At 33.7% G+C, this 14,753-nt stretch overlaps 1 long non-coding RNA gene and 2 pseudogenes across 1 annotated transcript; 2 read left to right on the top strand and 1 right to left on the bottom strand.

Moving 5' to 3' along the window:
* On the top strand, nucleotides 459-1,782 carry LOC104699169 (annotated as a pseudogene).
* On the bottom strand, nucleotides 3,699-5,367 carry LOC104791961. The gene is made up of 3 exons (XR_768983.2): nucleotides 5,172-5,367; nucleotides 4,721-4,925; nucleotides 3,699-4,154 (listed from the first exon to the last, which is right to left on the bottom strand). It is a non-coding gene; the product is annotated as an uncharacterized LOC104791961 (long non-coding RNA).
* On the top strand, nucleotides 10,672-14,617 carry LOC104791960 (annotated as a pseudogene).

The raw sequence follows: 14,753 nt of genomic DNA, 5'->3' as shown, positions 1-14,753 counted from the left end.
TTTACAGTTTACCATATTGCTCTGTATTTTGAGTATTAACAAAATATTGTTTCATCTCCTTAGAAAGATACGTTCACAAAATTATGTTCATCAGTATTAGAAAGCACTCAACTACTCAAAGCCTCAAACACAGTGGTTTGTTCACCTTTAAACGCTTTGATTAGTTTGATTGTATATATTTACTATGTTCCGTTCATTACAAGAAAGCTTCTTGTCAAAACCGATCCATATGTGTACTCTTACACTTTTTGTTAGGGTCGACAGTCCCTCTTACTCTTTTTGAATTAATAGCTTCGGTACACAATGGTAAATGTCAATGGACAAGGTCCAACCATATAACCTAACCGTATTAATTCTTACTTCTTATAAAAAACAAATGAAAAGCTTTCAGTTTACTCTTGTTGTTGGTAACAAAAAATGGCTACCACAAATCTCCACAAGCAACGCCATCAAATGGAATGGTGTCAACTTCGTCTCCTCTTTCTCCGACTAAACTAACCACCACTTGGCTCGTCGTTTGTCACAGACGACTCGTAGAGTCCATAATTCATGTTGTTACCGTGAGTCGTGAGACGTCTTTGAAAGCTGTGACGTCGTTAGAGAGGCCTGAGGCAGAAACAAGTAGTGACACTGAAGGAATTGGAATCGTCCGTTTTTTAAAAGGGGAAAGTTGTCTCGTTACGGGTGGAACAGGGTTTCTTGGCAAAGGTACGAGAAACCCTAAATTAGAGTTTTCTTATCGTACAAATAAACAGGTTCCTGGATTGGAAAATTGTTTGCTGCAGTGTTGATTGAGAAATTATTGAGAGAAAGTCCTGAGATTGGGAAGGTATTCCTTCTGATGAGATCCAAAGATCAAGAATCAGCAAAGAGCAAACAAGAGACTCTGTGATGAGTTCTGTTCAGAGTTCAGACATTTCCATTCTCAACTTGTCTTTTCCATTTTGTTCATAATTTTGTATCCTTTCTTCTTCCACACAGATCATAAGCTCGGATCTGTGCAAGCTTCTGAAGCAAATGCACGGGAGCTCTTATGAAGATTTCATGAAGAGCAAGTTGATTCCAGTAATTGGAGAAGACAATCTAGGGATCGAACCTGAAAAAGCAAACTTAGTTATAAGAGGAGATTGATGTCATTATCAGTAGTGGTGGGTGTTACAACATTCGACGACAGGTGTTTAATTTACTCTGTTTATATTTGCTCTGTTTTTCTATTGGTTTATAATTAATTGTAATGATTAACTTTGGTTTCAATTCAAACAAACGGAAATAGATACGACTCTGCTCTAATTATCAATGCTCTTGGACCTGGTAGAGGTTTGAGCTTCGGAAAGGAGTGCAAGAAACTGACACTTTTCCTCCACTTTTCAACTGGTATGCTTTTTTATTATCATTATGTGAGAATAAGTTTCTTTTAGAGAAGTTTCGGAAACTATTTTTTGTTGTTGTTGTTGTTGTTGATATATATAGCTTATGTGACTGGCAAGAAAGAGGGAATAGTACTAGAGACACCTCTCTGCATTGGAAAAAACATAACTCCTGAGTTGAACATCGAATCCGAGCTAAAACTAGCTTCAGAAGCTGTAAGAAAGTTCCATGGCAGCGAAGGAATCAAGAAACTGTAAGAACTTGGAATTGAAAGGTGAGGACAAACAAGAAATTTTACTTTATGCACTACCTTATGAAAACAATCTCAAACAAGATAGATTATGTTCTTAAAGAGCTTATTGAAAGAGAAATCTAAAACTGAAAATACAATAGCTCATTGGAGCTTTATTCAAATGTAAACAACAAAGAGAATGAGAAGCTTTAGGTTGTCTTCAAGAACAAAGAGATTGTAGATTTATATTGGGAGATTTATTCTGTACTCCAAACTAGGTAATATTACCAGAATCAACAAATCTTTTATTTATTATTAGGATATTTCGGATATTTTCAAAATGCCGAGTGTGCCTTTGGTTTATGTTACCGGAAAAAACGTAATTACAAAAATGTTATTGGCACGACAGACGCTACGTCAGAAACCGTTGATGTGTATTAAATAACTCAGCCATAACGCTTTTACAGAGGTAATGACGGCTGAGTTATAGGTATGTTGCGAGTGATGTCATTGGCGAAAGCTCGGTAAGTAACATACTTTGGCCTTTGTTCTTTTATTATGCAAAAAGGTATCACAACCCATGACTGACAAAGGTATCAGATTACTGACACAAGGTTTGACAATACAAATACAACAAGTCTGATACAGGAGTTGTCAGTGGAAGAGAGAAAGAAGTTTGAGTTTAACATGAGAGGCATTAACTGAGAGAATTACATTGTTAACATCGATCTTCCAGGTCTCAAAAGGCATTTCTATTAGCAAAGATCCAGTTAAAGAAAGTGATCATTGACTATCTGGATGTGATAGCAATTAGTCAGCTAAAAGCATGAAACGTAATGAGAGTTTTCCAAATTTGTGTCATGGGTTGTGATATGATGTGTTTTCTTTTTGATTTACTTGGGTGAGTGAAACCAAAGTGCAATAGTCACATACTCACATCCCTTGTTTTAGGAAGGAAACTTTACAATAGGGTATTTTATCAAAATAATATTAATTTTGATATAACTTGTTTATGATTAAATTTTGAGTTATAAAAAAAAACAGACCCATACATATACATAGTGACATGTATCAAGAGTTTCTTATGAAGTGTTCATGAGTTCTTGTTTAAGTCTCTCGCTCACCTGCTCTCTCCTTAGGCATGTCAATATATAGGCGAATTGGTCCGGCCCAAAGCCCGTAAATCTGCATACATTTGAGTATGTCCCGGCCCTAAGATAGTTACAAGGCTTTTCCGGAATTTTTAAGCATGACTCCTTTAATAGTTTGCATCCTTGTTGTTGAAGGCATTATGACTCCATGAAAGCCTCCAAAACCATCGTTTTTTTTTTGTGAGACATCTTAGGCTTCTAAAGTCAACAAATTGAACAGTTGCTTTATTTGAATTTTTGGCAGATCATTGAGTAACTCTTATCTGTACGTAAGTAGAATACAATATGATTTACAACAATCATGATATGGTACTTGTCAATATTAACACTTCGTTATAGAATAGCATGTCTTCGTTATCTGTAAGTACAACATAATGATTATACAACAACAACGTTCGGTGAAAGCTTATATTTATGATTGACTGATTTTTATGTTGATAATTTAAGATACAATTTAATATTATGTGTTTGGCGTTGTGAAAAACCTGCTTTTGTGTGAGGATAAGTACCAAAAGCAGGTTTTTCACAAGGCCAAACACACGATTTTCACTAGGTCGATCCGCATGACACACAATAACCTAATTACACTAATTCCTAAGTAACTTTTTCTATATATACACTCACTCCCACAAAAGCTTTTAATAAACCAGCTTAAAACTTTCCGTTTTCACATCCAAAAAAACACGAAACCTTTCCAATTTTTGGTAATATCTTAAAAGAATTCCTTTTATTATATTTCTTGGTGGCTAAAAATGGCAACTAGAAATCTCCTCGCCACTAACAACGCCGTCAAATTGAATGGTGTTAGCTTCTTCTCCTCTCTTACCGGCAAACCTAACCGCTACTTGGCTGTCGTTAACAAACTTCTTAAGAAACTAATAAAAGTGAATAAAAATGAAGTTAACAAACTTCTTAAGAAACTTTCTATTTTTATGGTCCATTTGTAGTATCTAAAATTACGGTCTTTAATTTAAATTTATTATTTTAGAAATTATAATAGTATAATAAATTCAAGAAGTGATAACATAATCCACAACTTCAAGAAGTGTTTGCCTTTTCATCTCTTTCTCCTTGAGGTTTTTGGTTAGCTCCACCACGGAATCAAACACTACACAGCAAAGTCTAAAAGCTTCTTAAGAAACAGTTCTTGCTTCTCAGAGATTGATACATCTCTCAACCTTGGCAACACATCAAAAGAAACACAATCAGTGTTATCTCCGTTTGCTGATGATCTCTGACTCAAAGCTTCATCACCTCCTCCTTATTATTGTTATTATATGCAGTTTGGGATCCACCATTATCTCAAAACTTGGCAGAAAGTTTCTTTGGAAGCTTCCCAAGTATCTGCTTAAACATCTTCGATCTGTTTAGTCAACTTCTTCCTCAGATCGGATTCTTTAGCTCTACAAAAACAAAAAGAAAAAAACAGATCTCAGAAACTCAAAATCCGAATTGAAGAAAGATACTGAACTACTCCTAAGATCATCTCATCACGCATAAGAACAACTCTTGTGAACATAATAATCTTGAGCTTATTACTAGGTCTCAGAGATTATGAATCATTTCCATCCAGACAAAGCAAAAAAGACGAAAAGCAGACAAAACCATGACCCAGAAGCAAATAAAGGTTGTTACTTCATATCATGAATCGTCGTTTCTGGACCAAGAAAGCAAAGATCTAGACTTGATGAATCATGGAAAGAAAAATCAAAAAAGCAAACTTGGGTTTGACCCAAGTAATCTAAATAATCGAACTACAAAGACATAATATGAAAGAGTTTAGCTTTTCATAGCTATTGCTCCGGTTCATCTCATATACACACAACATCAGATTCAAACCTCAATTCTACATTCTACTTTCAGAGTTACAACCTAAACCATTTACACACCAAACTCAAAACTTTTGATTCAAAAGTCGTCACATATGCTACAAGCTGAAAACGCTATTTGTAACAGGAAGAGGCCTTACCAACGATGGAGCCAAGTGACTGTGAAGAGTCCTGAACAGACTTTGTAGCGTTTTGCGTCACTTCCTCGGTCATACCAGCGAGCCAAGAAGTAACAGCTCCACTCAGCTTCTCCACCATCCCTCCTTCGCCTTCATCCGCATAAGCTTTGCCGTGTTTCATAGCTGCTTCCGAGCTCGGATCCTGAAATCCTCCTAGCCTTCATATCTGCATAAACAATATGTTACAGAGAAATCTGAGAGATCTTAATCAGATCCGGGGAAGGATCAAAACAAAGAATAAACAAACAATTTCCAATCGACTAAACAATTTCCAATCGACTAAATAATTTCCAATTCCCAATTAGCAATTCCTAATCTTAACAAACAATAGAGAGATCACTTTCAAAGATCTATTTTTTGTCAAATCAAACGTTGATTGACAACAAAGAGAAGTGTAGAAATTGGATCATACCTCATTAAGATTAGACTCCTGCTTGGGTTTCCCGACTCGTCGATGGATGTATGACGAGTTTCTTCCTCAATCAAGAAGAAGCTCTTCCTCGATGACGGAAAGAGAAAAGACAGGGATAAACAAACGCCAAAACACCGCTTTTCTTTTTTCTTTTTCTCCTCAAGTTTTATTGAGAGGCTGACAAGTGTTAGCTAAGCATCGTTCCTAAAATGTCTAAGCGAAAGATAGATTGTTAGTTAATTAGGATTTCTGATTTATTTTTTAGCTTTTTAAGCCAACAACTTTGCTTAGCTTAAATGCAATCAATGGAAATGCTCTAACATTTCTTAAAATAAATAAATTATATTTTAATCATATATATTTATATATATATATATACTTTTTATTAATAGTAACCATTAAAATGACACCTAACTGTTTTATACGATAAACGTTTCTTATCTAAGTAACTTAATGAGCGATCTTTTTCCTTCTTCTTTCTCGTTATAATATAATTTTTATTTAACAAGTCACTTAGTTCACTACAAGAAAACAACCAATTTTCAAGGCACAAAATCGTTAGTAAACCCTTAGAAACAACCATTTTTAATAAATTATCAAAAATAAAAAGTCCTCGGAAATCGTTTGTCGGAAATTAGAACTCGTCTGAAATCCGTCGGAAATTTTCGACGGATTTCCAAGGGTTAATTATTTCCGAGGGATTTCCAAGGACGTCAAACTACCAAATAATTTTCAAGGGCATCATTTTTGCAAGGGTTTTCCAAGAGACATGATTTCCGAGGGATATAGTTTTTGAGGGTTTTCTGACGACGTTGGAGTTTCGGAGGACTTTCCGAGGGATCTTATATATAAATTACGAAAATAGAAATTCTCAATAATAAATAGAAATTTTCTATTTTTCTCCAAAAATAGAAATTCTCAATAATAAATAAAATAACAATATATATATATATCAAAAAGCTTAAAATAAATATATAAATATCCTAATACAAAATATATGCATCCCAATACATAATTATCTAACTAAATAACAATTTTCATAAAACTAAAATAGTTATAAAAAAAAACAAATTTTGTAGGATCAAGAGAAGGGAATTGTCCAGGAAATTGGGAGGAAATGAAACTTTGAAGTTGGGAGAGTGTTGTTTGGGTCTGGATAAATTGTTCCTTAATCTTGAGGTTTTCTTGCTTCAGTTCCTCGATAGTCGCGTCTTTTTCTTGTACGATCTGGTTAAGATCTTGAACTTGTTGAACAAGTTCATTGTCCCGAGGAAAAACCAAAGAAACATTCCCATCTCGTGACACAAGATTTCCTAAACCGGGTATCCGACCCTTGGTTAAAGGAATTTCCTAGGTAACAAAAAATAATTAATTAGTAATTAGAAATAAATAAAAAAAGTTAAAATATTATATTCAAATATACCTCAAGACACAATTTTAAAACTAAATCCAATCAAAATCTTTAAACTAATATCAAAATTATTAGAAAAACCTACAACATTTAAATAAATTAGTAATCAAATAAAATGTATTTTTTTTTACCAAACTATTTCAAATCCCAAAATATAACAACTTTAAAACTAAATCCAATCAAAATCTTTAAACTAATATAAAAATTATAACAAAAACCTACACAATTTAAATAAATAATCAACAAATTAATTCTAAAGTAAATTCTTTCTATAATTCTTTCTAAAATTAATTATAAATTAGTAATTAACAAGTAAATAAAATATTTTTAAAATCCTAATTCTAAAGTAAATTGTTCCTAATTCTAATTATAAAAACCAAATTCTAAATTAAATTCTTCCTAATTCTAATATAAATCCAAATCAAAATCCTAATTTAATAACAAATCCAATTAGGATCTAATTAAATATATTCAAAAACCTAATTCTAACAAAATATTAACAAACAAAACTAAGAATCATGTATCAAAATCATAATAAAATAAGAAACTTACATGATTATTTGGAGGAGAAGACCGATGCCGGAGTGGAGGAGAAGACCAATGCTGGAGTGGAGGAGAAGACCGACGAAGGAGTGGAGGAGAAGCCCGAAAATCAGAGTGGAGGAGAAGACCAGAGAACACCACCAGCGGCGGAGGAAAGACCGGCGGCAAGGCAACAATCGGCAGGGAGGAAGAAGACCACCGGCGGAGGAGAAACGAACGGTTTTAACAGCGCAGTTCGGCTGGGAAAAAATTGTGAGGCCGTATGTGTATATATAAATCTTTCAGAGGGATATAACCGTCAGAAATTTCTAGGAAATAATTAGGGTTTTGCCGCGTGAATGAGATAATAGGCGGGCATAAATTTTTCGCATCGCAAAACAGTCGGAAATTAAATACCTTCGGAAATCCGTCTGAAATATTTTGGGTCCCCTCGGAAATCCGTCGTATAGTAATTGCATGTATATTTATTGGCTAGTCAACCATTTATTTAACCCAAAAAACACAAAATTCGGAAATTCATCGGGACAGTCCAAATCCCTTGGAAATCCGTCGAAAATATTGTACCCCTTGGTAAAACGTAGGAAATTTCCGAGAACGTTTAGACGGATTTTATTTTTTATAACTGTTTTATTAAAATTAATTGATCTTAATAGTTGTTTAAAACTTGCCTAAGACATATTGTCAACACAATTACAATTAGGATCATAATAGATAGAAAGTCACATAGTTTTTATAAATCAAATCAATTTCCACTAAGTTTCAACTATATCTCTAATATCATCTTATAAACACTTAAGTGTAGATAATGTAATCTTTCAAGTGTTGTATTTTTCTTGTGGTACAATGTTTCATAATCTAATTAATTGTCAAATATGACTTATTATAGTATTAGACAACACATTAGATGTATCTAAATTACTAAATTCTTTGTATAAATAAAATCCCTAGGAAAATCGTCGGAAATTACTGACGAATTTTAGAGGACGTGGAGGAATTTTCCGACAGATTTCAGAGGACGCGGTTTAAGCCTCGGTAATTTGTCGGAGGTTTCTGAGGGTTTTCCTTGGAAACGAGATTTTTTCCTCAATATGACCTCATTCGTCTTCCCTCGGACAGCCCTATGAAATTTCTTACGGATTTCCAACGAAATGTCCGAGGGATTTGCGAGACCATATTATATTCCTTGGTTTTCCGTATGTAATACCAAGACTAATATATATATTGATACGTATTTAATATATAAATATACAAATACATACAAAATTATATATATAATCGTAATGGATATAATCACAACGAATATAATGGCATAGGTCTCAGTAATCCCTTGGAAATCTGTTAGAATTTACCAACGGTCTTCTGTCCCTCTGAAAGTCGTCGGAAGTTTTGACAATTTTCCGACGAGTTTTCGACGACTGGGTTTTCGTCAGCAATTTCCAAAATATTACCGATGGAATAACAAATTTCCGAGGGTTTTCTGAGAGTTGTCGTTTCCTCAAAATATCCTCGGAAATATGTCGGAAACCTCTTGGAAAACTGTCGGAAATTTCTTACGGATTTTTTCCGTCAGAAATTCCGTCCGAAATCGACATGCTTTCTTGTAGTGGTTAGCATCTCCATTTTGATTTCTCTTTCTTCATCAATGTCTTTAATCTAATATTAAGAAATTAGAGAAGACATCCCATTTATGACCAATGTAGATACTCTTGGTGACTTATATTTGAACAGTAAAGACCAATTTTTGGTGTGCTTATAAAGAAGAAACAGAGCGAACTACCGAACATAAGAAAGTATATATCATATGTTCGTTCACCTTAGAATGATATATACTTTCACAAAATGAAAAGGCCATCGAGTATTAGTGGTTCGTTCACCTTAATTAAGCTTTGATTAGTCATCTGATTGTGTCTAATATGTTCTATTCATCACAGGAATGTATCTGGTTACAATCCATCAACATGTACAGATCTGAACTTTAAAAGCTTAGAGGAGCACGCAGAAATTGTGTAACATAATATTATACATAAATCTCTTTAGTGCCACACCGATATTGTTGGGTGCCCTAAGTAGTAAGCATCGTTAATTATTTAATAAAAGAATGTGTAAAATAGTATACTATAAAATAAGAGAAAACATATATAATTGTATAATTCATAGTTCTGAATAAACAAAGTTCCTAAGAGAAGTTTATATAATTATATATATTAAAATGGATAATGAATCTAAAAGAAAATTTAATAAAAAAGTGTATAGGATAAGTTTTTTTTTGTCAAAAATTGTGAGCGGAACTTGATCTCTGGTGTGATAATGTCTTGTGCATTAAAGATTTACCATTGGTCACTGCACTAAAGTCACTTCATTATATAACATTAGTTTATATAATTTTATAAACTTGTATAGGATAAATTTATATAATTATATATATTAAAATGGATAATGATGTTAACGATGTATTTGCATCTAAAAGAGAATTTAATGGAAACAAATTGTACACATGTCAAGCTCCCTATTCATTCATATTTGGAACTATTTTGGTTTATTTTATAGTATGACTCTGAACCATTGTCACATTTTTTTTTTTAATTTATCGATTGAGTAATATATGTCAATTTGAAAAAAATTGAATCACATCATATGTAGAAAAAAATCACAAATTTTATTAAGTAAATATTTTATATAAAATTCAAATTAATATAAATATAAGATCAAATAAAAGTGAAAGGAGAATCATATATTTATGTATGAATCAGGTACAAAGATTTGTGAAAATTAGATAAATTTGGAAATATTTTTGTTTTAATGATCTTCCATGTAATTAAGTATAACATAAATGTTATTTTTTCATATGTATTTCAAAAATGTTAATATAGATCGATAGATAGATGAAAGAAGTTGGGGAGTGTTTTACCATGAGATATTTGTGATTTTACATAAACACTTAAGATACTTTAAATAGAGTGTCTTAAAATTTAACTGTTAATTTATGTTAAAGACCCCATAGGAGGATGAACAATAAAGATGGTCTAAGAAACTTTCCCTATATATACACTCCCACAGTAAAAATGGTCAAGCAAGGGCATAACCATCGGTCATCTTTTAAAATTGGAATCTCAAATTTATTTTATTAATATTCTAACATAATAGTATAATCTAATTTTATTATTTATTTTTTTAAAACAATTGAACCAGTAAAATTATGACGCTTAAGCCAAAAAGGATGAGAAGAGTGTGTACGTAAATCCTCTAGAGACCTTATGTCTTTCTCATTCCTCAACTTTTTATATTTGTTTTTGTTTTTTATTAAAAGACACCCTCACAAGATGTGCAATGAGAATGCTAAGACCATATCTTTACTGGGCGTTTCTCTTTGAGATGCTCAAGTTTTTGGGGCCCATAAATATATTAAAAAACCCAATATTGGGTCCATTAACAAGAGAAACGTTGCTACCAGAAGAAGCTTGAGCAACGCTTGAGAACCGCTACGTGGAGGTTTTTGGTGCGTTGATTAGTAAAAAAAAGAAAAGAATAATAAATTTCCCATTTTTCTTCGTTCTTCTTTCGCAATGGTCTCAATCTTTTCTCTGTCGATCAATCGGATTCATCTGAAGCCCGGCTTAAAGCAGTCCTCGAATCAAGTAGGTTTATTCTGGTGGTTTAAGGCAGACGGCGAGGTCCACCGTCTACCGCGTTGGATACACAAGGTTCATCTCTTGTGGCCTTTAAATGTTTGGGTTTCTCACCATAATGTGTATCTAGTGCAGGGTATGAGTCATAGGGTTTACAATTCGATTGTATTGGGATTTAGGGTTTGGGATTAATATGAGAATTTCGGTTTTAGGGATTAAGGGTTTTGGTTTATTTCAATTGATTGATCTGCGAGAGAAAGAGTCTGAAGAAATTTTGTTTTACCAGGATAATGTGCCTATTGAAGAAGTTTTTGAGAGTCTGAGATGTAGCAAACTTTGTACTTTTTATCTTTTTTTTTGTATTGCAATGTCTTTTATCTATTCCTACTTGTCTCTGTTATTTCAGGTTTTGGGTGATTCTTTTATCGATCAGTGATGGCTTTGAAATGGACACACTTTTCTTCTTTGCTAAAGTTTGTTTTCATGGGTTTCGTTCTTCTTCTTCTCACGTCTCTTATTATTTTTTGTTTTTTTCTGTACCTCACGTTTCTTTCTTTGTTTTGCAGGTGTGTTTTGCTAGCAAATAATAATCTGATCTAAGGATGGTGGAAGCTATGTAAGTTGACTTCTCTTAATACCATACTTGATCTGTTAATGTCTCTTTTGCTTGCCTTCTGGCGTTAATGGTGTTCATATTTTACAGGTTCTTGGAATGTCCGGAGAATAAGGTATTTGTTTTGCTTCTTTCTCTTCCTTTCGCTATTTCTAGCTGCAACCTTTGATCCTGCACAATCTTCACTCTGTTGGCATACATATGTTTGTTTTTCCTTGCCCAAATCATCTACTTGGACCACACATGTTACAGTTTCTGATTCAAGTAACTAATAAGCTTCCTTATGTTACAGGTTACTCGGTGTGTGAAGAACCTGCAATGATGCTAATCAGAGATTTCAGTCGCAGATATTCTGACCATCCAAGCAAATATAAAGTATCATGGAGATGTGATCAGGTTTCCTTCTCCTTATCTCTGTTTTTTCCTTTCTCTAACTTTGGAGTCTGCATATAATCTATGGTTTAAATATATAATGCTAACACGGCGTGATTGAGATCAAGTAATTGTCACGTCTCTGATTTTATTTTGTATATGATGATGATGAATCTTCGTTCTTCTTCTTCTTCGTATATGATCCGAAATTTTGTATATGATGATGATGATGATTTTAAAAAATTGAGCAACCTTCTTTGGGTTCTCTAGTAAAGGAATGATTTTGCAAAAATACTCTTAGGGTTGCTTTACTTAAATTAGTATTAACTATATGATAAATTAATTTGAGAGTAACTTAGGAGAGGTACTCCACTAATGATGCTCTAACTTTCCCTATACATACACTCCCACAAAAGCTTTGGATTTTAGGTTTTTCTTAAAATCTTTCCTTTCGTTAATTTATATTTTTTGGTGGCTAAAAATGGCAATCAGTAGTAATCTCCTTGCCACGAGCAACGCCGTCAAATTGAATGGTGTCAGCTTCTTCTCCTATTTTACCGGCAAACCTAACCGCTACTTGGCTCGTTGTTGGTCGCAGACTACTAGTACCCCTAGAGTCCAAACTTCGTGTTGTAATCGTCAAACGTCTTTGAAAGCTGCGACGTCGTCAATGAAACCTAAGGCAGAATCAGGTCCTAACAGTGACGGAATTGGAATCATCCGTTTCTTAAGAGGAAAAAGCTATCTCGTTACTGGTGCAACAGGGTTTCTTGCCAAAGGTAAGTAAAAACTCTAAATTAGAGTTATCTTCTTATCCAACTAAACTTATTTTCAGGTTTAAAAATTGTTCGTTGCAGTGTTGATTGAGAAATTGTTGAGGGAAAGTCCTGAGATTGGGAAGTTCTTCCTTCTCATGAGATCCAAGGATCAAGAATCAGCAAACAAGAGACTCTATGATGAGGTCTGTTGTAAATGTTTTCATTCGCAACCATTTTAATGTTGGTTCCTTAAAATCACATTTTGCATCCTTTTTTTTTTCTTTCATTTTTCAAACAGATCATAAGCTCGGATCTGTTCAAGCTTCTGAAGCAGATGCACGGGAGCTCTTATGAAGCTTTCATGAAGAGCAAGTTAATTCCAGTAATTGGAGACATTGGAGAAGACAATCTAGGGATCGAACCTGAAATAGCAGACATGATTAGTGGGGAGATTGATGTCATTATCAGTTGTGGTGGTCGTACAACATTCGAAGACAGGTGTTTCCTCTGTTTCTTCTTGCTCGGTTATTGACTGCTTGCAAATTAACCGTAGTAATTAATAAATCACTTTGCTTTTAATCCAAACAAACGGACACAGATACGACTCTGCCCTAAATGTCAATGCTCTTGGACCTGATAGGCTCTTAAGCTTCGGAAAAGAATGCAAAAATTTGAAACTCTTCCTCCATTTTTCAACTGGTATGAGTTTTTTAAAATTGTTTTGGCCGAGTATATAAGAGGTTTTTGTAGAAAACTTTCAGAAGCTTTTTTTTTTTTTTTTTTTTTTNTTTTTTTTGAATACGTAGCTTACGTGACTGGCAAGAAAGAGGGGACAGTACTAGAGACTCCTCTGTGTCGGAGAAAACATACGTTCTGACTTAAACATCGAATCAGAGCTAAAACTAGCTTCAGAAGCTGTAAAAGAGTTCCATGGCAGCGAAGAAAACAAGAAACTGAAAGATTTCGGCTTTGAAAGGTGAGAATACAATACACGTGAACATTTTACTTACTTCAGCACCTAGCTACTACGCTTTTATCTTATGTAACAACAATTGTTTTCTTATGAGAATCAGAGCTCACCACTATGGCTGGGAAAACAGTTACACATTCACAAAAGCCATAGGGGAGACTATGATAAACAGCAATCGAGGAGATTTGCCTGTGGTGATCATAAGGCCTAGTATTATCGAAAGCTCTTACAAGGAGCCTTCCCCTGGATGGATCCAAGGATTAAGGTTTAAAAATTGTTTTTTGACAAAGGACTATATGATATATTAGCTTGTGGTTTTTTAACTGAAAATTAAAATTAGGCTTTTAATAAATATATTAAAAAAAACAAAAAACAGAATGACAGATCCAATCATAGTGGCCTATGCCAAAGGCCAACTTGCTGACTTCTGGGGAGATTCTCAAGCTTTATTAGACGTTATACCAGTTGACATGGTTGTGAACGCTGCAATAGCAGCCATGGCAAAGCATGGTTGTGGTATCTCAGAGCTTAAAGTTTACAATGTCACTTCTTCATCTCATTCGAATCCCATGCGAGTTGGTGAATTGATGGACCTCTCTCATCAACATCTTTGTGACTCTCCACTGGAAGAAACAGTGATAGACTTAGAGCGTATGAGATTCCACAGTTCCTTAGAGAGTTTCACTTCCTCTTTATCAAACACAATCACAAAACAGGAAAGAGTGATTGACAACGAAGGAAGAGAAATATTGAGCATGAGAGGAAAGAGGAAGCTAAACTATTTTGTGTCCTTGGCAAGAACATATGAGCCTTACACATTCTTTCAAGCTCGGTAAGTAACATACTTACCCTTTTTGTTCTTTTATTAAAGCAAAAGGCTAACAGATTAATTATACTGACCAATAAGTCAATATATATACCAGGCTTGACGACACCAATACAACAAGTCTGATACATGGGATGTCAATGAAAGAGAGAAAGATGTTTGGGTTCGATATCAAAAGCATTGACTGGGAGCATTACATTGTCAACGTTCATCTTCCAGGTCTCAAAAAGGAATTTCTTTCAGTGAAGACTTGAGTTGAAGAGAGTTTATTTGATGATATGAATGTAATTAATATATATATTTATGTTTATATATTTATGTTTTTCCAAATGCAATGTATTTATGTTTTTTATTTATTTTGTAAATAACAATTTTAATAAAAGATATTAGTACAGATTCAAAAAGATTTTAATAGATATCACAGACAATTTTTGCATATTAAAATAATTTCGAAAATATTTAA

This window comes from Camelina sativa, chromosome 6 (genome assembly GCF_000633955.1).
Source record: "Camelina sativa cultivar DH55 chromosome 6, Cs, whole genome shotgun sequence".
NCBI classification, from domain to species: domain Eukaryota; kingdom Viridiplantae; phylum Streptophyta; class Magnoliopsida; order Brassicales; family Brassicaceae; genus Camelina; species Camelina sativa.
Note: the sequence above shows the minus strand (reverse complement) of the source record. Positions and strands in the feature narration are given on the sequence as shown.